Source organism: Dermacentor andersoni, chromosome 4, assembly GCF_023375885.2.
Source record: "Dermacentor andersoni chromosome 4, qqDerAnde1_hic_scaffold, whole genome shotgun sequence".
In the NCBI taxonomy this organism is placed as follows: Eukaryota; Metazoa; Arthropoda; class Arachnida; order Ixodida; family Ixodidae; genus Dermacentor; species Dermacentor andersoni.
The window spans coordinates 12,760,511-12,783,536 of record NC_092817.1 but is presented as its reverse complement, the minus strand read 5'-3'; the positions used below and the strand labels follow the sequence as shown (position 1 = coordinate 12,783,536).

Sequence of the window (23,026 nt, the reverse complement as noted above, 5' to 3'; positions counted from 1 at the left end):
CCTAAATTTTTAAAAATCGCCTATGGCAGATAGCGTAATCATCGTCCTTGAACTGAATTATTTGACCATGCAGACATTACTAGCATAAGAAATCGAAACACCCATTCAACTGATTTAAATTAAGGTCACTAATTAAATTTTTAATGTAATTACTTTACTGCACATATTGTAAATAACGAGTTGTAGCCTGTGAGTTCGCAAGATATGTACACTTGAAATGAATCTCCAGTACGACACCAGGGGCGGCTTGCACGGACATTTAATAACGAAAATAATAACGAATTTAAGAACGCGTTCTTGTGCGGACTATAGGCGTTGTCTATGGAACATTTAAGAACGCTTTCTTAAATTCGTTATTATTTCCAATAATAAATGTTCGTGCAAGCTGCCCCAGTTTCAATATACTATTTCCCAAAGCGTGGGACGAAATACATGAGCGTTCCAATTACTTTTGAGCTTCAATGAATGAAAGAAAGTTCTGTTTAAAAAAAAAAAGACGTACATGGAACTATGGTGCATTTTTACGGCGAGTTTGACGGCACACATTCCGAACTGGTGTCATTTTGGAAATTTATTCCGAGTACATACGCCTTGCAAACTCGCCCACTACAATGCGTAAATTGCAATTTGTGCCGTAAGGTAATTAAACAGTTAGTTCATTTATTTAATTAGTTCAATATGTGTTTCGATTTCTTGTACAAGTAATGTCCGCCTCTCTGAATAATCTGCCTCAAAGAGTAGAACTATATTACCTGCAACAGACGATATGTTAAAAAAAAAAACAACAATTGCGGGGTTTTTACGTGCGAAAACCACGATTTGATTATGAGGCACGCCGTTGTGGGGGACTCCGGAATAATTTAGACCGCCAGGGGATCCTTAACGTGCACCTAAATCTAAGTACACGGGCGTTCTCGCATTTCCCCCCATCTAAATGCGGCCGCCGTCTCCGGGATTCAACTTCAAAAATTCCGGAAAACTCCGAAATGATCACCTCGTACATACAGAACGTAATGTGCGTTCATTCCGATAAAAAAATTTTCTTTAACTTATTATTTGATTTTTACCTCTCTACCGAAAGCACGGTTTTTGCGATGCTTGCCATGGCTGTTACCAAGGAGATGCAGGCAAAACGCTTCTTGAGTGACGTCAGTGATAAGTCAAAACAAACATCTGCGTGGACTGTCGTCTTATCACCGCCAACTTTTGTCGCTGTATGAATTGTGCGCATGCATATCTCCTGCCGCAGTGTCAAGAATTAAACCCCCGTATTCAGAAATATATCTTAACTAGAAGTTCATGCTTGACTTGATCTACACTCCGTTTCATATATCAGGTGCAACGCTGTGGAGTGTTACGTTTCGCCTCCGACGCGCGGTATAGCCGGCGCGGATGCAACGGACGCCGGGGCTTCGTTCAAAGCGGCGGACATTTTGGCCCGTTCAGCGCTGCCGCAACGCTTCCTCCCAAGCGCGTCCAGGCATGTTTCAATGCCACGTGTCTTCGTGTGTGTGTGTGTGTGTGTGGGTGTGTGTGTGTACATGTTGGTGCCCACGCTTGTCAAAGCGCGGCAGCCGAGGAGAGGAGCTCCCCAACTGTGAAGCGAGGAGGTCTGACCGGCGCCGGCCCGGCGGATGCGTCACTTCTCGTCTCAACGTGTCTGTGCGCCGCCGTCACGTGCGCCTCATCCCGAGCCGTTCCTTCTTGCCCTCGACTCCGAGAGTATAAAAGCAGCAGCCCACGGACGCCGAGAGAGGCTTCGAATTCTTCCGTCGAGTAACGTGCTCTCCTGTCTCTCCACTTCGGTCGACCTGACCGGCCGCTCTTTTGCGATGTTATAATAAACAAGTTGTTCTGTTAGCATTCGACTCATCCTTTGCCAGGACCTTCGGATGCTTCCAGCTGTGCCCCAGGCCGCCAGGCCAACGCTACCCTTGGGGCTTGCGACCCAGATGCAACAGGAGGCTAGAGATACTTTTTGCAGTGGCTGCGTTCGCACTTAGAAATAGCTCGGTGGTTCCTGACACGATTTTTGTGAAAATTTTCTTTATATAAGTTGTTTGGAATGAAAAAAGAAGAATTTACTCTTAGAAACAAACAAACCATGTACTCATATGGATGCTAACACGTTGGTTTAAATCAATTTGCTTTTTGTTGTTTCTTTCCGTTGCCCGTCGCGGCAGCCTCAAGTCCACGCTCGCGCGAGCAAACGCCTCCTGGCACTGATCGAAGCATAGACGGGAACGCGCGGAGCGATAAATTTTGGTGACCGGACTTCTTGCGTAGCTTCCACAGCGTTGCACCTGATGCATGAAACGGAGTATAAATGACGCCTGTCGAGAACGCACCGAAGGAAACGCAATGTGCGTTGTCGGCGCGTTCACGCCAAGCGTCATTTAGAGCAAGTCAATCATGGGCTTCAAATTAAGATGCATTTCTGAATACGTGTGAAAATCAGGCTTCGGATGATCCCAGAATAATTTCACTCCTCGGCAGGGTTGCTTATAAATGCGTCGTTTTATAGCGATTGCAAATGTACGGACACACAGTCAGTGTTACAATGCTCACACCGTGGCCTACCTCGAGACAAGATTACAGGGCAGTCTTTGGCACTGATTAAAGTCCTAATGAGCTTAGGATTTAACGTAAAATTTCAACGGATCTCATGCCACGTAGGAACTGAAGGAAATGAAAAAGCTGACGCTCTTGCACGCCTGGCACGGACGTGTGTCCAAAAAGTAAGAGCGCCAGACATTTTTTAGAACTCTAAGGATGCAATCTGCATTCACTTTAAAGCGATCCACCAGACTCCACACCAAGCCTCTGTGACCTATGAACTTACCCACAGAGACGCAACACTGTTGTACCGCGTCAGTATCGTTATTCAAGACAGGACGACGCGCTTCCCCGCTCTGCGCCTTCTGCGGCGATATTTCATTTGGCTATGCCCGTAGTTCGACACAGAAAGAAAAGCAATGGTCGACTGCTCGCAAGAGATGGTCTTTCGCACAGGACCTTTGAAAACGTCGTTTCCTCCGGACGCTCGCGACAATTAGGAAGAAAGTGCAATGACTACTGATTGCCTTCATGCGAGACGCGGGGCTCTTTCGACACCTGATGACACACATAGTGATCACTCATAGGAAGGTCAGGGGGAACAATTGCCGGCTATGTGTGCCAGGCTAGCCCCGCCTGGTGCAACACTACCACCTCCACCAAAGCCGCGGACAAGTTCTTGCACCTCTCGGAGGCCCGCGACGCACAAACACTTTCCTTTTTCACACTTCCGGCTCACTTAATAGGCTCTTTGCCTTTAAAAACAGTGTCTGATGAGGCTCATTTACCAGGCCGGACGTTGGCACGCACAGCGCTACCATTTTCCCGATTTCGTCGCTGAAATCCTTGAGGCAGATCAAAATAAGGTAATCGGCAGCAAGTAGCCTTTCGGCTTCGACGAGAGAGAGAGAGAGCAAAACATCTTTATTGTTAATATTTGAACGGCGAGAGCAGTGTGGGAGGAACCCTCAGTCCAGGGTCCCTAAGATGATTCCGGCGATGTTTCGAGCCCGTTGTATCACAGTTCGGAGGACCTCGGGAGGTCCGTCGGGGAGGGCATCGTCCCACAGCTCTTTGTTACGTAGGGGGTAAAGGAGAGTCGGCAAGGGAGGAAAGAGGTTTGCAGTGCACTCAATCGTGATGTGGAAGATTGTGGGCGAGCTGCCACATCCAGGGCAACGATCTGCATAACAGTGTGGGTAGAATTTATTGAGAGAGACAAGATTTGGAAAAGTTGCGGTTTGTAACTGGCGTAATGCCACTGCTTCCTCTCACGAGAAGGACGGCGGTGGTGCGGCGTGGGTGCGACGAATGCGTGTATAATGACGTAGGATGTCTTTGTAACGGAGCAAGGGATCTCCCACCCTGTATAAGTGGCCTCACCATGCCGAGCCACCCGGAGGGAAATTTCTCGGGCAACCGCATGTGCACGTTCATTACCCGGCAGCGAGGTATGAGACACTTCCTCAGGAACACGGATGGCGTATCGAATTGCAAGAGCAACACCGAGAATTTCTCCGTAAGCGGCATTTGTTCCGCGCATTGCAACAGAGTCTCTCAGGGATTCGGTGCCATCCAAAACTACCGAAGTATAGCCCTCTTGAGTGCGTGATGTGTCCGTGTATAAAGTATGTGTTTCCGGGATGTTTGCAAGCATGCGGCCAATGTATCGTACACGGGCTTTGCGCCGCCCTTTGTCATGCTCGGGGTGCATATTACGTGGCAATGGATGAATACTTAGTGCTTGGCGTATCGCTGACGACAAGATCGTTGGACGGGTTTCAGACTCAAGGGGTGGGACAGAGTATCCTAGCCGTGTGAGAAGGTGGCGGCCAGTAGGAGTGAGTAGGAGGCGCTGGCGACGGCTAACCCAATGTGCCTCTAGCAGCTCACCTAGTGTGTTATGTGTCCCTAAGTTAAGGAGACGGCGTGTGGAAGTATAGTTCGGGAGGCCATGGGCCAGCTTCGTCGCTTTTCGAATTATTGCGTCTATGCGAAGTTGTTGCGCTTGGGTCAACCGCTGAAATGGGAGATGGTATGTAAGCCGGCTGATCACGCATGCCTCCACCAAGCGCAGCAGGTCCTCTTCTCGAAGGCCCGAGCGCCTGTTGGAGACCCTCCGGATCATGGCCGGAATTTGCTCAATCTGTCTGGATAGAAGGGCAACAGTATAGTTAGACCTGCCATCCGCTTGGACGTGTAGGCCGAGGATGCGAGCACGATTAACCTGCGGTATCGGTGTGCCATCCACGTGCACAGTGATAGGGGGAGTAGAGGAACGGCTGCGGGGGCGAATGATTATGAGCTCAGACTTTTCCGGAGCACATATTAAGCCGCATTTTCTCGCGTACTCGGAAACTGTGTCGACTGCTTGCTGCAGTGGGTTCTGGATGGCTCCGTCGGAAGCCCGTGTCGATCAGAAAGTAATGTCGTCCGCATAAATAACGTGGGCGACATCAGGGATCTGGTCGAGTAGCCGGGGGAGCCGTGCGAGAGCGATATTGAATAGAGTAGGGGAAAGAACTGAGCCCTGGGGTGCCCCACGTCCTACAAGGCGAATCGTACCGGATCGATGCGGTCCCATTCCTACGGTGGCTGTGCGATCTCGAAGAAGTGCGCGGATATAGTTGTACATACGAATTCCACAGTGCGAATGTGCAACATTGCGAAGGATGACGTCATGTTCAACATTATCGAATGCCCCTTTTAGGTCTAAGGCGATGAGTGCTCTCGTTTTGGCGCACGACGGAGGTCCTATGACCTCCTCCCGCAATTGTAAAAGCACATCTTTGGCAGACAGATGAGCTCGATATCCGAATTGAGAGTTAGAAAAGAATGATTTTTTTTTTTGAGGAAGGGCTGCAGACGCCGCAAGAGTACATGCTCCATAGCTTACCAATGCATGATGTTAGAGAGATGGGTCGTAAGTTTTCAACCTTAACAGGCTTGCCCGGATTGGGGATCAGTGTGATGTCGGAGTGTCGCCATGCTTGGGGAAGCATGCCCTTGCGCCAGCAATCATTGAAGATATGGGTGAAGTGGTTAATATCCGCGTCACTGAGGTTACAAAGGGTGGCAAATCGGGTGTGGTCGGCTCCCGGTGCCGTGTTGCGGCGTAGGTCTTGTAGGACCACCCGCACCTCGTCCGATGTGATGTCTGCATCGAGCAATTCGTTCGCCTCGCCTACATAAGGATAGTCAGGGTACTGCGGCAGCGGGCCGGTGGGTATGAAATGCTTCTCTAGCTCCCTGAGGAGTGTCGAGACATCGTCCCTGTACTCGTGCATTAGGATGTGCAGCTGTTGAAATGTTTTTCCCTTTGTTGTGGTGGGGTCTGTGAGCGAGCGAAGAATCGACCACGTTTTTGCTGTGCTCAATGTGCCTGAGAGGCGATCGCAAAATCCTCGCCAGTGATTCCTCGTAAGGGTCTCTGCATACTCCAGGGATTCCCGTGTAATTTGGTCTATACGTTTCCTAAGTTTGCGGTTGAGGCGTTGTCGTTTCCATCGTCGTGTCAACCCTCTGCGGGCGTTCCAAAGATGAAGTAAATGCGGGTCAATGTCTGGTGTCTCGGTTGTGGTGCGCAGTGTGCTCGTGGTGGCCTCTAGATCTTGTGCGAGAGAGTCAAGCCAGCGTTCGTACCCTTGGCGCTCAGGTGGGTCCTGGCGACTTTCCCTGAATTTCGCCCAATCCGTTATACGCACATTCCGCTCGGGCCTGCGCGCACCCCGTAATTACAAGGTGGTCGCCACAATGTAGTGGTCACTACCAAGGTGCTCCTCTAAAGGCCGGTGCGCAACGACTGAGCCAGTATTGCGCACGAAGGTGAGGTCAGGGCAGGTGTCACGAGATACGCTGTTGCCTATCCGAGTGGGGTGCTCTGGGTCAGTAAGCAGTGTGTATCTCTTGTTACAGATGACATTCCATAAGCGGGTCTCTTTAGGCTGCGATTTAACGTAACCCCATGCAGCATGCGGAGCGTTAAAGTCGCCGGCGACCACACAAACCCGTCCAAACCTACCAAATTCTGTTAGTAGGTGCTGAAAACAGTGCGTACGTGAACGAGGGGAACTGTATACATTGAGTATAAAGAGACTCTCGCTGCGTTTACCTTACGTAATTATTTCCAATATGTGGTGAGGAATGTCAATGCTAGTCGTATGCATGCGACATGTAACATGTTTCGAAACTAAGGCTCCCACAAGAGGAGACACACCCGAGAGCGTGCTGTAGCCGGTTAAAGAAAGGGTGCAATTGACTTCCTGTAAGAGGATGACATCGGGAGGGTTCGTGGGTGTTGCGATATACTGCTGTAGGGAACCTCGTTTTCGGCGGAATCCCCTAGAATTCCACTGCCACATCACTAGTTGCTCGACGAAACACCTCGATTTGATGCCACGAACGAGAAACGCGTCAGCGCAGCACCAAGCGAGATAGCCGCCGTGAACCTGGATGTGATAGCCATCTTTGTTTATTTGGGCAGTTTTGTCGGAACAAGTGACGGATTCTGGAGTTTCCAATATATGTCGACTAATTTGCTAAAGCAATCGGTGCTTCGCTTATGGGGCGAAATTGCGCTTTTTTGCTTGAGCTGACGAGTGAGAATATCGAGCCCATCGTGAAATCGTCGGCAGGCTTGCAGAGCAAAGCAAGCCCTATAAAATGAAGATCTATGAAGGCTGCAATCCGAAGTAGGTTCAGTACGAGCAAGTAGTCGGCTATGGGAGCAGCATAGTAGAAAGTCGAGCAGCTGTAGGGGCAGGCAGCTACTATAGCGACGCCGTACTATAAATGCGCTGAACCAACTGCCAGCTGCCGTCGCTTTAGCAACTGACCTATAGCCGCGATACGCACCGCGCGCAGGTCAGGTGGCGTTGCGGCTTTTTCAGCTTCCTGCAAGTGCTTCCAACGCCAGCTGTTTGGACTACAACGAAAATGAGGCCACAGCAAGGTCGATACATGTCGCTCACGAAACTTGGAACAAAAATCGGTCGCAAACCCTCTCGCAAGAGACATCAGGAGCGAAACACGATTGAAGCGCGACTAGGTGCCGATGGGACAAACAATGAAACAAGAAACATCTGCGAGAACAAAATTAAAGAAATGGTTAATTTAAATATTTTCAAACAAAGTAATAATTAAGCTTTAAATAGTTCTAGCGCATTAAGAGCGGAAAAGTACACTGTCTGTTTTACTTAACAGCATATAAGCTTGTTTTTGGCGACGTCTACAGACCAATAGCGGACCTGTGCAAACCTACACGCAGCGAGCTTCTATGAGCGAGGTGGACCCGCCGTGGTAGCTTAGCAGCTATCGTATCGCGCTGCTAAGCAGTTAAGAACAGCGGCTTGATAAACAAAACAAATATTTTATCACTGCTACGGCCGCATTTGTCGTCTGCCTCCCACCAATGCTAGCGTATAATCGCCATCGCGCTCACCTATCATTGTCTTCAGCATGCTTCCAGTGAACGACTACATCCTCACTGCAGATCGAATCACTCTGATAAAAAAATGTTCCATTGCGTTCGCCGCGTTACCACTGCGTAATTAGGCACTCGAACCGGTAAGCTTTCGACTGCACGAAAAACCAATGGGTGCCACGAAAATTGGTTCTCAATCCCTTTAAGGAAAGCACTGAAGCAAGCTCGAGGGCCCGTTCGCGCGCAAGCTGAGAAGAGGTGCAAGCTCAGAGAAGCAAAATAACCCTTTGTGTAACGGTCGACGATTTCGACCGTTACGGGAAGTGTTATTATGCTTCTTGGACATTTCACCTTGAAATGCCAGGGCATAGAGAAATTTAAACATTCGCGCCGAGGAAGGTAAGATGACGACGCAACTTCCGCTTCCGGTCGAGTGTGACGTCATAAATGTTTTGTTTATTTTTTGCTTGACAGAACTCCATCCCCGTGACACTCTGATGGCGACGGTTGCAACACACCGCCGTTTAGTTCTAGAGATGGGGGTACCATTTTCGCTACCAGTTTGCGTATACTTTGGCCACACTCTGAACAGCAACAGACGCGCGCGCGCATGCACGCACACTCATGACCTGCATGCTTCAACTTGACAAGCAAAGCCTTGCCCGATTCACGGCAGCGTTAAAATAGTCATAGAAGGCGTAGTTTATGCGCCTTTGCCACCATGTCCTATAGTCGTGCGCCGTTGTACCGTAGCACTAACTTGGGAAGACCTGGAGACTCTTGTGTCAAGCTGAGCGATGGCTGGATATGAACTTCTTAAGCTCGCTACAGTATGGCGTTGCTATCAGCATAGAAAGCTTGAGCGCGGGTTGATAATAGGTCACCATCGGGAGCATGCAGAGACCATCAATCAGTGAAAGCAGCTAACGACACGTACCGTGCGCGGCTACGTCAACGATTCAAGGCAGTGCGGTAAATGCTGCAGGCGCTTTACGACTCTTGTGCAGAAGTAACCGAGTGCAACCATGTTCAGCGTTTAGCACAACTACTGTTACAGCCAATGCGCGATTCTGTATATACAATCGATTCTTAGGCATGAAAATGGTTGTGTAAATGCGCTCACTGTTTCACGAACCGCGTCAAATTGACGTCACTGCGCACGAAACTGAAGAAAAGACTAGTCAATATACAACAGTTCCAGATTGCCGCGTCCACGAAAGTGCAAAATAAATATCGCCGGTACCTACGTATACCGGGGACCTTCGAAGGCGCCGGCGTCCATCACTCATTCCATCGGAGGCGTTGACTCGCGCTCCGACGTCTCCAGGTGCCGATATCCGAGTGCAGCACTCGAGAAACGAACGTGTGCGGAGTCGAGAAGACAGGCCGACATCACGTCGACAGACCTCGCTCGACGTGCACACCACCACCGCTCAGCAGCTTTCGCAGATTTCCGAGACGATAGAAGCGGCACACAGGGCTCTCGACGCGCAATCTGGGCCACCGATCTGCACAGAACACTCGCGCGACGGACTTGACCGGAACGAGTCGTCAGACGGGAGCGCTTGTCGTCGGAGCACTTAACAGGGTCGGTCATAGTATAGGGGCGAGGGAGGTTTAGAGAGAGAGAGAGGGAGGGAGGGACAGCAACAAAACAGAAGTTACAAAAATGAAATTGGAGGGGAGAAAACGAAGCTTTCGGCGCGTGGAGAAAAGACGCGGTGCGTACGAAAAGCTGCGCGTTGTTGGTGCACCGTCTCGCAGAATACGGTGCAGTGTTGTATAGAAGCTCGGTCTACTTGATGACGCAACCCCAGAGAGTGAAAGAATGTAGAAAAACAAATTATTCAGATCTAACGCACATGTTGGAATCTATGTGAAGCGGTTAATCAAACGCTAGAAATTTGCCCATCTCATTCGTGCTTCTGAATGGCCTGCTCTGCTTGGGTATTGCTGCGCTTTCGGCCGCTTGAAACAAATTGTATGCGAGAGAAAGGGGAAATGAGGGTAAGCTTTTCTTAAGCAGATACCGGACGGCGGAAGTTGGGGCGCACACGCCTGGTGCTGCCTCCGAAATACGTGTATTAAAGAGGCTACCTCTCTCGTGGTCTGTGTGAAGCGCAAAACCTTACCCATTGTGAGTGCTCTAAGCGAGATTAAGAGGAATTGAGGGGCTCAGTTCTTTGTTATTGCTACAACCACGTGAACCCGACAAATAATGAAATCAAGGAAAGCATATGGGCAATGAACTATCTTTCTTTCTTCAATTAAAATGTAGAAATGGTAAATTAAAGGGCAATGAAAATGCACGAAAAGAAACTCGGTAGCTTCGCCCAAACGGCGAAGCAGTGACAGCGGTAATAAAGTTTAGCTTTGATTAAATGATATTGCGCGACATAAAAAAACGACACGGACGTGAGAGATGACGACACAACAAGCGCATTGCGCTTGGTGTGTCGTCTTCTCTCACGTCCGTGTCGTTTTTTTATGTCGCGCAATATCATTTAAGCAATGGATTACCAACTTGCCCGGAATGCTGCTCTCATTTAGCTTTGAGTTTGGACTGCCCTGACGGTGTGAGTGCGACTATACGCGCATGCGACGTAAGTGGGTGCGCCGAAATTTCTGTCGCCCTAAAAACACGCCGTGTAAAGCGAGTAATGGCATCGCACAGGCGCTACTGCGCTGCCCGTAAGGAACGGAGCAAGTGAAATTACACCACTTTCCGATTGTGAGCACTAAGATTGTCTTGAACTATTTAAAAGTATGAGAAAATTTAAAATAGAAAAGCATGTGCTGTGAATCAAACGTTTCATGACTTTTGCTTGCGCTGTGCAACCAAATCTTTCTGAGATTAATTTAGTCAGGAACGTAAGACCTGGTTTCAGCAACTTTTGCGGTTGAATAGCATAGCATGTATATCTTGTAAATACTGCATAGACAAACATATAACGCACATAAATATATACAGCACTTCATCACGGCGACGGCGGAAATTCGCTTGGAGGGTCCATATAATTGCTGTCACAATAAAATGAATCCGAGGACACCTAATCACTTCTTACGAGTTGTGAACGCAAAAGCATTGATGCCCAATGGAACGCCGCTGAGCGGTCCTTCAAGTTATGAACTTCTCGCAGGCAAGCGTTCGCGTTGAGCTTCTTGGCGACCGTTTGATTTGGCCCCACGAAGTTATAACGCAGGCGAGAGCTTGCGCGGACGAGGAACGCGCGGATAACACAGGCTTCCGAGAGCGAGGGTGGCGTGACGTACACTATAAACTGATTCAACAGCTATAGATGTGTTTGCGCTGCCCTAAAGTGCGTACGTGTATATCTGCGTGTACCCAACTGGCTGCGGTGTCTCGAGCTTGTGCAGCTTGACAATTTAATCATGCTAGCACCGCGATGACCCAACCTAAGGCACGCGACATATTCGCCTGAATAAGGCGAGCGTCATGTAGAAATGTGCGCGACCAACGTGGAACATCTAAACTATACTCGTCGTTTCGTCATGACGCTGTCATCGCTGCATGCAGTGGAAGTGGTCCTACGCCTTTCTGACAAACTGGTTCTGCTGGCTTTCAAGCGCAACCATCACAGGGGAACATGTACTTCATTTGTAAACAAAGCGTTTGCAAGGACGAAAGATACACATAGAAATGGCTTTCACCAATGGTCACCTTACAAACGTTGACCTTTGCGCTGCAACGCGAGTGTAAAACGCGTTCATTGGTTCTCCCTCTTGCGGAATATATTTGCAGCGCCTAACAAAAGCATGGACTGACAGAGCTACGCATTCTCAGTAGCACAATAACAACGCGTGCTACGTCGTTAGCACGATATATGACAGCACACAGCCTACGCACTCCATAGACTTGTTGGCGATAGCGCAATCAGGAAAAAAAGTGATCGAGCACTCAGTATAACACCCGTGCATATGCTTACCCATGCCTGAGTTCGGTACCCCGTGAATAAAAAAGAAAAAAAAAACGCTCTGTTCGTACACTTTTGTGCGGTGAGCTTTCTTTGCAAACTCCACGCACCTTTATCTGTCCAGATTTTATTTTTTATCTGCCTGACTATCAGTCGGGCCGGGTCTCTAATCGTTTTCCCGCCAAGTTGGGTTACCGCAGGTGGCCATTGTCTAATGGATAGAAGGTTGTGCTGCTGTGCTGACACAACTCGGTTCTAAGCCGACCGTCAGAGCAACTTTGGTCACTAGGTATGTGCCGCAGGGTATGCGCCGCTCTTCAATGAATCTTCTTGACGCCGACGTGGGCCACTGGGTATATGGCACTGGGTATGCGCCGCTCTTCAATAAGCCTGTTTCGCAACTTTCGGTCTACGGTGCTGGGCGGATTCACCAATGCTGGGCGAAATCAAACCCACGTTATACATATTGAGACAATCTTGTATATGTAGTCACACGCGCGCCACGCACGGAAGTTCGCGGCGCCGCCGCTAGATATGGCGCAGCGTATTGTTGTGGCTCGAGGTAGCGGGGTGCCACAAATCGCCCAAGCACGTTGATGACTACGTCCGGTAGTAGGAATGAAGAAAAAAAGGGTTTATTTTACAATTTTTACACTGCCTCTCGTTTCGGAAGCCCACTCCATGTAGGACCATATAAAACGCCTGAGTTCGGAACAGCACACGTCAGCCCTCCGCCTCACTGCGCCAAAGGTATCCGCTTTTAACACCGTCGTCTTCCCTAGGAGACTAGACTATAGGGAATCTGATGACTGTATCGCAGCCAATCACAATCGTCCAATCGGTCGCCAAACGCCTACCATGTTGCACCGTTCCGTCGGACTCCGCCTCCTATCTTGCCCCTTCGCCCCCGCATATGGCACAAACATGTAGCAATCTGGGAATCCGAGGTCGACGCTGTTCCCACGGTAGCCTTCGACGCTGGCCCCTTTCATCCATTAGTTCAGCTTCTCAGGTTCAGGTAGAGTGATCTACGCGGTAATCACCGCTTCTACGGAGTGCGGCGGTTGTTGTCGTCTCGAAGTGAGCCCCTTTGTTTGCGCGTCACAGTCAATGTCGAGCCCGTCGTCGTCTGCGCGCGCGCTGATGACAGGACCGCCTCGTGGGAAGCGTCCAAGGAATGCTCGTCGCCGTATTGAGACGTTTCAGTATCCAGAAAGAAACGCGAGAGTGGTCGGCTGGCATATACACCTCATACAGGAGGCGTCTCTGCGGTGACAATACGGTCTGCCGCTACATTGCTTGAATACTAATCGCATTAACGTTACATTTATCTTGAGATGCGTTCTCTGGAAATTTTTCCGCTGAAGAGGTCGGGGAAAACTTTTAGGTAGCCAGATGGTCGTAGAACAAGAACTGCGTGAAACAGCACCAGAATGACAATCAGAAGCTCTTATGATAATCAGAAGTTCTTAAATATTCTATGAATAAAGTTTAGGAACAAGTATTACATTCAACTGCTTGAAAAATTGCTCTGTATGTGCATTGAAGGGCACGCCAGCTATATGTCTCAGAGCTTTTTGCTGAAGTACACTCAATCTGAGGTAAATTGGACGGCGCAGTTTTGCCCCATATGAGAAAGCAGTAGCTTAAGTTGGGTAAAAATAACGCGCTGTAAACCAGTAATTTGATATTGTGTGTATAAAAAGTGTAATCTAACCAAAATTCCGACAGTCTTCGAACGTTTGGTGATAATGTGTTGAATATGCATGTCCCGGGAAATAAGTATACACCAAGTGTTTTGGAGGGGTCAACAACTTCTAAAAGCGCTTGTTCAAGATCAAGATTTTCTGTGAGAGCCACCAGTGACTGTTTAGGAATAAAAACGATTGCTTTAGTTTTGCTTGTATTGATTTTTAATGAATTTATTTTACTCCATGTCAGCAGGCCTTGGAGAAAATCGCTGATGTTTAACTGAAGTGTTTTAATGTTGGACCCGCAAGCTAGAAAAGTCATGTCGTCCGTGTAGATTATATATGTTGGTGTTTTACTGATGTTAGTGACATCATTGACATATAATTTAAACAAGAGCGGTCCAAGAATACTGCCTTGAGGAACACCAGCATTTATCGATTTCAGAGGGGATAGGTTGTCGTTGATAGAAATGCACTGTTTCCGGTATTTAAAGTACGATCTTAAAGTTTTAAAGATACTCCTATTATCCCGCAAAGTTCAAGCTTTAGTGATAAGGTGTCATGGTTAAAACTGTCGAATGCTTTTGAATGATCTACACATATTCCAATAACAAACTGTTTTTCCTCAAATGCTCTTAAAATAATTTCTTTTTGTGTTAACAAAACATGCTCCGTCGATCAACCTTTCAGAAAACCGAAGACATTCATTCATCAAATTGAATGTATCTATGAAAGAAGAAATCCTAGCATGTAACAGTTTCTCCAGACCTTTAAAGAACACCGGTAGAAGGAAAATTGGTCGGTAATTGGCGATATTGTTTTTACCTCCGCTTTTAAAAATTACAATCACTTTTGAAATTTGCATTTCTTGTGGAAAAGTTTCGGTTGAGAGGGCTAGATTGTAGATATGAGCAAGTACTGGTGCAATTAAATCGGCTTCGTATTGTACTGGTTTTATTTGTAAATTATCTATGTCCAGAGCTGCGCTGTTTCTTGTGAAAGAAACAGCGCAGTGTGACGAAAGTGTGACGAAAGTTTCAGATTCGCTCTTCGGGTTTAGAAAAAGGCTATTAGGTTTTTTTTCAACCATATTGGTTGCATCGAAATGATGGAAGCTTTTCCCGAGATTCAGTAAAAAGTCATTAAAAACTTGTGCCAGATTAGTACCATGCACTGATTTATCATTTGATGTTAATTTGGTGACATTTTGATTTGCATTGGAATGGTTCAAAAGGTCATTAATTTTTTCCGCACGGCTTTAGGCTTATAACTATCTTCTAGAGAAAAAATATTGTGCAGGTATTCGCGTTTCGCATACGCAGGAACGTATTAGTTGTATTTCTTTGTTTTCGAATTAGTTCCAAATGCTCAGGACTGCGCGTGGACAAAATCTTTTGAAAACTTATCCTTATTCTTGATTAGTTTGAGGCACGAATTAGTTATCCAAGGTTTACGTGATCGTGCTGATTTCCTAATAAGTGGAAATTATTAGAAACACGCTTTGTTAAACAGGCACCAAAAATTATAGGGTTCATCGCATGTTTTCGAGTCATAGACGACTCCCAGGCAATGTTTATCAGCTTATCTTGAAAATTATCGAGGGCATGTTAGGGCATGTTAATTAATGTTTTGTAGTTTTCGATCTACGCAATGTATTTTTCTAGTGTGCTGATAGGGGGTCTCTACGAACAAAAAAATTGCCAACTTGTGAAACAAGAACGACACCCACAGTGTCGCTAGGAGCCAGGTTTGTTATTAAAAGGTCATTTAAAGTGGCACTGCTACTATTAGCGGTAATACGGGTAGGACTATCAGTTAGAATCCATTCGACACCGAGCAAAGATGTTGTGATAGGGACGAATTCAGCATATCAACATTGACAATTACACAATTAAGGAATGTTTCAAGATAATCAATGAAACTTGACAAGCTCCCGCCAGGAGGACGGTACATTTAAGCAATGGCATACTTTTTAGATTTGACCACAATACTTTGGATATTTGAACGAGAAAACCAGTCAAAAACACAAAGGACAAGATGAGATGTTCACACCACAACGACTGGTCTGCTGGCCTTGCTGGGACTACACCGGTTCTAATAAACCTCCCAGTCGTTGTGGTGTGAACATCTCATCTTGTCCTTTGTGTTTTTGACTGGTTTTCTCGTTCAAGTATGTACCAACTGGCCCAGATTTCAACCCTTCTGCAAAACACTTTGGATATCTCTCGATAAAAAGAAAAAAAACACTTATCAAGTACGTTACATTCAAAGCTTTTTTTTTTACATGTATTAACAGTTCACCAATAGATCTGCAATTTCTGTTTATAAAAAAAAATGTTGAATAAGCTGAATCCCTCATAACGTCTAGGCCTTATGTGAACCATGTCTCCATGAGCATTACAATGACAAAAGCAAAATTAAAGCTTTCTAAGAGAATCGATAGTTCGCCTGTCTTATTACGTGCTGATTGCACGTTAAGATGAAAACAGTCCTTTTATGGGTTCCCAGTGCTGTATATCTCATTGACATCATTTCTGTGTAGCGCCATTTTACGATGTATCTTCTTCTTCAATCATCTTACGTGTTTTAGCCCTACACAATCTTGTCAAAATCATGAGAGCGGTGAACATGAATTACTCGAGAGTTTCACTAGAATTACTTCCAACTACAGACTCGCTTCTTCTCTATTATTTTTCCCAGAAGCTGTTTCAGAGGGGGACACAGATGTTCATCTATATATACAGGGGAGCCCGATGAACAGCCGAGGTCAGACGCTGGCACGCGTGTCTTTTACGAAGAAGAAAGTCGCGTTTTGGAAGGCTCCTAAACTGAGCAATAATACTAGGTCATGCTTGATCTTTTCGGGGTTTGACTCTATAGTATGCACAACTTCAATGTCATCCGGGATCACATGTTCATTGATATGTGTTCCTATTTAGCTGAGAACTTTCTTGAGGTCTTCATTCACTACGTTGATCTCAATGTTGCGCCTTTGTGAATACTGCTCACTAGCAGTCCTCCTTAGCTCATGCTCTTCAAACTCCCGTTTCATACATGTGTAAGTATTCATGAAATATTCATTGGCCTTTCTTAAAATTTCATTGTCCTTTTCAAGGGTAGTGTTTTTTTTTTCATTATCTGTTCAAACCTCGCATTGAAATGCTCGAGACTTTCTTCAAGGTTTCTTATGTTGAATTCCAATGGCGGAGTCGGAGCAGCCGACGGACTCCGCGAGCGAGCACTCGACTCTGGCGCAGAGCAACGCCTCCAGATCCGCGAATGGAACACAAGCTGCGCCGCCGGAGCAAGGCGGAAGCGGAAGTTCTATCACCGAGTTACCCAGGATACCTTGCGTGTTGTCATTTCCTTCCGCTGTTTGCTCCCAGCACCGCCGCACCGGTCACTTGTCTCTTCAGCACCGTTCACCTGTTGTTTTTTTTTAAAGTGCGGAATGGATATCTCGCCAAGCGTGCAGCAGCTTTAGCTTCCTCGCGAGTCGTGACCGGTGGCGCCTCCTAGCAGACAAACGTGGTAAAGGAAATACGTCACGCAGAGTTCCGGTCCACTCTGCCGATTTTGGCGGAGCAGCTTTTTCTGCTCCACGGAGTGACTCCCGCTCTGAATCCCCTCCGACTCTCTCATTGGAACACCTTACTCCCGCCCTCACTCTGCCATTGGAACAAACTTGCTCCGAAACGAGCAGAAAAACTTGCGCCGACTCCGTCATTGGAATTCAACATTAGTTCCTTTCTGACATCTCGTTCAAGTTTAGATTTGAATTCTTTATATTCTTTCCTGAGCACTTCCTGAGCACTTCCTTGAACTCCTCGATGCGATGTGACATATCACAATGTCACAAAAAACGATTCACACAAACAACAGATCACACTTGCTGCCAGCAGCGAGGCAAGAAAACATAAGCGAAAAAAATGCAAGGTTGAAGAGCAACCAACCTACATAAAATTGAAAGCAGGTGCCATTTGAAGATGCGTCCTTCCTGGTTGCCTCGCTGCTGCCAAGTGGTCGATCCAGACGAAATCACTCAGGTTTTATAGCATGTAGGTAGTCCCGGCAGTCCCGGCAAGGCCTTGGTCCTGGCGTTTGGGCAGCTGGGGTACGTCACGACACTTCCATTTCCAATGATGACGACGTTGAGGGCACATGACTTTGGTTTTCACGCGCTTGCCGAAGTTCCGCGATGCGGTATCGGGCAGCGTAGGTCCAGCTGCCGACGCTGACAGCAGGCTGCGTGAAATTGAAAGCAGATGCGATTTGAAAATGTGTTGCCTCGCTGCTGCCAAGCGGTCAAGGCAGACGAAATCACTCATGTTTTATAGCATGTAGGAAGTCCCGGCAAGGCCTTGGTCCCGGCGTTTGGGTAGCTGGGGTACGTCACTACACATCCCTTTCCAATGAAGACGACATCGAGGGCACGTGGCTTCGTTGTTCATGCGCTTGCCGAAGTCTGGCGATGCGGTATCGGACAGCGTAGGTCCAGCAGCCGACGTTGACAGCAGGCTGCGTGAAACTGAAAGCAGATGCGATTTGAAGATGTTTCCTTTCTGGTTGCTTCGCTGCTGCAAAGTGGTCAATCCAGACGAAATCACTCAGGTTTTATAGCATGTAGGTAGTCCCGGCAAGGCCTTGGTCCCGGCGTTTGGGCAGCTGGGGTACGTCACTACACATCCCTTTCCAATGATGACGACATCGAGGGCACGTGGCTTCGTTGTTCATGCGCTTGCCAAAGTCTCGCGATGCGGTATCGGACAGCGTAGGTCCAGCTGCCGACGCTGACAGCAGGCTGCGTGAAATTGAAAGCAGATGCGATTTGAAAATATGTTGCCTCGCTGCTGCCAAGCGGTCAATGCAGACGAAATCACTCAGGTTTTATAGCATGTAGGAAGTCCCGGCAAGGCCTTGGTCCCGGCGTTTGGGTAGCTGGGGTACGTCACTACACATCCCTTTCCAATGAAGAGGACATCGAGGGCACGTGGCTTCGTTGTTCATGCGCTTGCCGAAGTCTCGCGATGCGGTATCGGACAGCGTAGGTCCAGCAGCCGACGCTGACAGTAGGCTGCGTGAAATTGAAAGCAGATGTGATTTGAAGATGCGTCCTTTCTGGTTGCTTCGCTGCTGCAAAGTGGTCAATCCAAACGAAATCACTTAGGTTTTATAGCATGTAGGTAATCCCGGTAAGGCCTTGGTCCCGCGTTTGGGCAGCTGGGGTATGTCACTACACATCCTTTCCAATGATGACGACGTCGAGGGCACGTGACTTTGGTTTTCACGCGCTTGCCGAAGTTCCGCGATGCGATATCGGGCGGCGTAGATCCAGCAGACAACGCTGACAGCAGGCTGCGTGAAATTGAAAGCAGATGCGATTTGAAGATGCGTCCTTTCTGGTTGCTTCGCTGCTTCAAAGTGGTCCATCCAAACGAAATCACTTAGGTTTTATAGCATGTAGGTAATCCCGGTAAGGCCTTGGTCCCGCGTTTGGGCAGCTGGGGTATGTCACTACACATCCTTTCCAATGATGACGACGTCGAGGGCACGTGGCTTCGGTTTTCACGCGCTTGCCGAAATTGCGCGATGCGATATCGGGCAGCGTAGGTCCAGCAGCCGATGCTGACAGCAGGCTGCGTGAAATTGAAAGCAGATGCGACTGGAAGCTGCGTCCTTCCTGGTTGCTTCGCTGCTCCCTGAAGACGTACGCGCCGACCAAACGGTAAAGAAAAAATTAACCGAAGATTACGATACTCCCTAATGCGAATTTCGAGCGCAGTTCTTTAGGTGCTTTGAATTCGCGATATATTATAGCCGAGAATTTGCTTGTGAAGGAGAAGGTGCTCTTGGCGGCGGCGGTGCTGAGCCTCTGCTCGGGCAGCTCGTTCAGCAGCAGCAGTAGACGAAGCAGTACCGTGGGTTGCGTTGCTCATTGTTCAGCAAGAAAGCGTAAACACGGGGACGCGTGGCTTGCGCGGAGCGCATTCTATAGCCGCAACGGCGCCGCAGGCGAAGTTGTGCATGCGCAGTGGGTGAGAAGCCCACGCCAGCGCTTTGTTTCTGCGCTGGCTAAAGGCGCTTTAGGGCCGATTTACGCTCGAGCCGCCCATCGCCGCAAGCCGCACCGCACGCTTGCGGTCGCGCGAAAAATTGCACGTATCCAGCACTTGTGCACAAATTACCATCTACACTGTATGTACAGTGTATGCCTTACACATTGTAAACCGAAATTTGTGCACAAGTGTTTGATACGTGCAATCTTTCGCGCGACTGCACGCGTGCGTTGCGGCTGGGGGCGATGGACGGCTCGAGCGTAAATCGGCCCTTAACGCTGGCCGCATGCCTGATCGTTCCGGCACTCCGCTTTCCTTTTCACCCTTTTCGCCATACCCTCCTCCGCTTTCCGCCTCATGCTTGCTCTGCGCCCTCCTCTCCGCTTTCCTCTTCGCGTCTTTCATCCCCCCGCTGGGCACCATGTCGGCGAACCATGTCGGTGACTGGCGCTACTTTGGGAGATTGAGGGGCTTTAGCGCTGGCCGCATGCCTGATCGTTCCGGCACTCCGCTTTCCTCCTCACCCTTTTCGCCACACCCTCCACCGCTTTCCGCCTCATGCTTGCACTGCACCCTCCTCTCCGCTTTCTTCCTCGCGTCTTTCATCCCCCCGCTGGGCACCATGTCGGCTTTCATCTTTTGCTGTGCTCGTTCGCTCGATTACGCCGACGCCGACGCTTGCCATAGGAACAGGCGCCTAAAAGCTGAGCTCAAAAAAAAAAAGCGAAATGTCATTTTGGGCTCGGCTCCCACGCTCCCAAAGAATAGGAACATTAACTAGCATTATTCCTACTATTCTTATTTCTCAATATATTTCCAGTAAAGGTGAGTTCTCGTCCAAGTGACTCTACACTTTATCAACTGATTGCTGAGCCGGTGTAATGTATCGATTACTTTTGCGAGATTCTATTCCTTTATTGTATTCAAGGCTTATAAAGTTTAATTTGATTTGCTTTGATTTCTTATCGTCCACGGCTCACGACAGGCCGACGCTGCTGATAACGTAAGCTGGTACCAGCATTGTTGACGATGCTTCTGATAACTGCTTCGCCCACTGACTAATTGCGAAAAAGAAAATAATTGGAACAGAATTGTGACATTGCGCCGACCCCGTCGTCCCCTTTGAATAACCGTTCGCCGAGTGCTTCTGACATCCCTGCGCTTGCTTCTGACCGTCGGTGGTTGGCGGGACTTTGTCGGCAGCCGAACGGCTCTTTCGCTTAGCTAGTGCGATCTCCAACTTCCGCACAGCTGCACGCATTAAGCGGACAAAGCGTACACCTGCTGCCGCATGGCAGCTCCTCACGTTTCCGGCGGGCGAGCACTGACGTAACCGTCGTTGCTCGCTGGCACGTGCGCGTAGTGGCCCAGTTTCCGCACGGATGATCCTCGGCCGCGCGCGAAAGTGGCAGCCGGCGAAGTGCCTGCGTTCGGTACTACAGCGTGCGCTAACGCGAGCACACCAGTGATTGCGGAGCTCTATGGCGCATGCATAGACACACTAAACACACCACTGGCGATACGCCATCGTCTTGGGCGTGGCGTTACAGCTCCTGTGAGGGCGGCGTTGTTGTTAAGGCACAGATAACGAAAGAACCCGGCTGCCCTTCAACCAAGACTTCCACCCACTAGGCAAAAAAGGGCTGCTTAGCAGAGGTGGGACAAGGAGACAGTAAAATTAATGGAACTGGAGCATTTACATCAGTTTTATGCGTGCCTTGTCCTCGCGTTGCATGTATGCAAGATGAATGCGAACTAACTCGCGAAGGCCCCTCTTCTGCCCGACTTGATTGGAAGCAAATATGTGTTTATACTTTGAGTACAATCGGAATGCAGACATATTAAAGCGAAGCTTTCATTGCCTCTCATTTTTTTTACTTTTCCACTGATGCTGTCGCTGTCGCTATCTTGCACGCCAGGTGGGGCGATGGCAGGGGACGACAGAGAAGAAAGGCGACGCGAAAAACTTGCTCGGACCTTTTCATCGTGTCGCTACAATGCCCTCTGAAGCTCCCTGGGCGTCGCCGCAATGGCCTCTCGGCTGCTGTAATTATCCGTTACTCCTCACAAAAGCATTGCAGAAACTGCAGCGCTCACCTTTGTACTAACGCGCAGCAGTCCAAAGGGGAAGTAGATATAATGGTGGAGAGGAGGCATAAAATGGGTAGAACCGACCTAGTCACGAAACTAGTGAAAACAGCCTTGTGACTCTTCGCTCGCAGCTCGCATACATGGGAGAGGGCGAGAGAGGGAAAGGGCAACGTAAGAACACTGATATCCACTAGAGGGAGCTATATGGCTCGAAGCGCGTTCCAGCTCCCTCTAGTATCGTGCTTCGAGCGATCCAGCTCATTACTTTTCGAAGCGAGATCAGGATGCCTTAGAACACGCACTTATAAAGTGAAATATCAGAAGGAAGGAGAAGCATGTACTTGCTGCGGTAAAGCTAGGGAAACGATGCAGCGTGTTTTATTAGAATGTGAGGATATCTGCCCCGCGGTCGATTTAGGCACCACTGGCCTCCTTGGAGCCCTTGGGTTCAGCGAGAGCAGGGGGAAAATAAGCATGCCCCAAATAGAGATTAATAAGAGACGATTGTACGATTGGTTGACGAAAAGTAGGGAAACGACAAGCAAAGGAGGCATAAAAGGACAAAATTCAGAATCGGGGTTCAGGAACTTTGGTTATGGGAATTCATCGTGGGTTTTTTTGTTTCCTTTCTTTTTTTCTTTTTTACGTAGGTAGGGCATTAGGCAATGTAATAACAAAAGCTTGGTTGCGCAACCCACAGCCCCGTTCCAAAGGGGACGCTCATAACATCTATCCATGCATCCATTAAATGCGTGGGCGTGAAGCTGCCGAAGTCGCCAGCCTTGGCCACTCCATTACTGCCTGCGGGCCAGCGTTATTTTTCTATTTGTTGCTATAGCAATTATGTGGACACACCAGGTGAATTTCTGCCGTTGGCGTCGGCATCGGCATGATATTCCGTACAAATTCCAAGGGCAGTAGCATCGTATGTACGATATTACAACTGGATGTACAGCTGTATGTGCGAGTGCAAGGGAGCGAAGGGGAGCCGACAATGGTGGCTCAATTTCGCGCGCGAGGGAGAACAACGGGAGGAAGCGCGCCGACTTCCGTCACGCGCAAGGCACCGGGGGGAGGGAGAAGGGGGGGGGGGGGAGTTACTCAGGCGGCGGCTGCGTATGGCGTAGCGGCGCGGGCCCTGTCTTGAAAGCGATCTGCGATGGGGACAGTGCGCCGAGTGCTGATAGCTTTGTGTGCGCTATTCTTGCCGCTTAGTTCACGTTGAAACGAGAGACAGCATGAAGGTGAATTCGCTCGCTGCTGCTGGCGGACTTT

General features: G+C 48.6%; 1 protein-coding gene across 6 annotated transcripts in view; it reads right to left on the bottom strand.

Annotated features, from left to right (window-relative positions):
- v (Tryptophan 2,3-dioxygenase vermilion) overlaps positions 1 to 23,026 on the bottom strand; it is a 308,315-nt gene that overhangs the window by 154,048 nt on the left and 131,241 nt on the right. The window contains exon 1 of one of the 6 annotated variants that reach the window (XM_072287745.1): positions 9,222 to 9,453. The exons of 4 other annotated variants lie outside the window; for them this stretch is intronic. The gene's annotated coding sequence lies outside the window, so the exon portion shown is untranslated. Of the gene's footprint in view, positions 1 to 9,221; positions 9,454 to 23,026 lie in introns of those variants that run through there. One more of the 6 variants, XM_072287747.1, reaches the window with a different exon arrangement.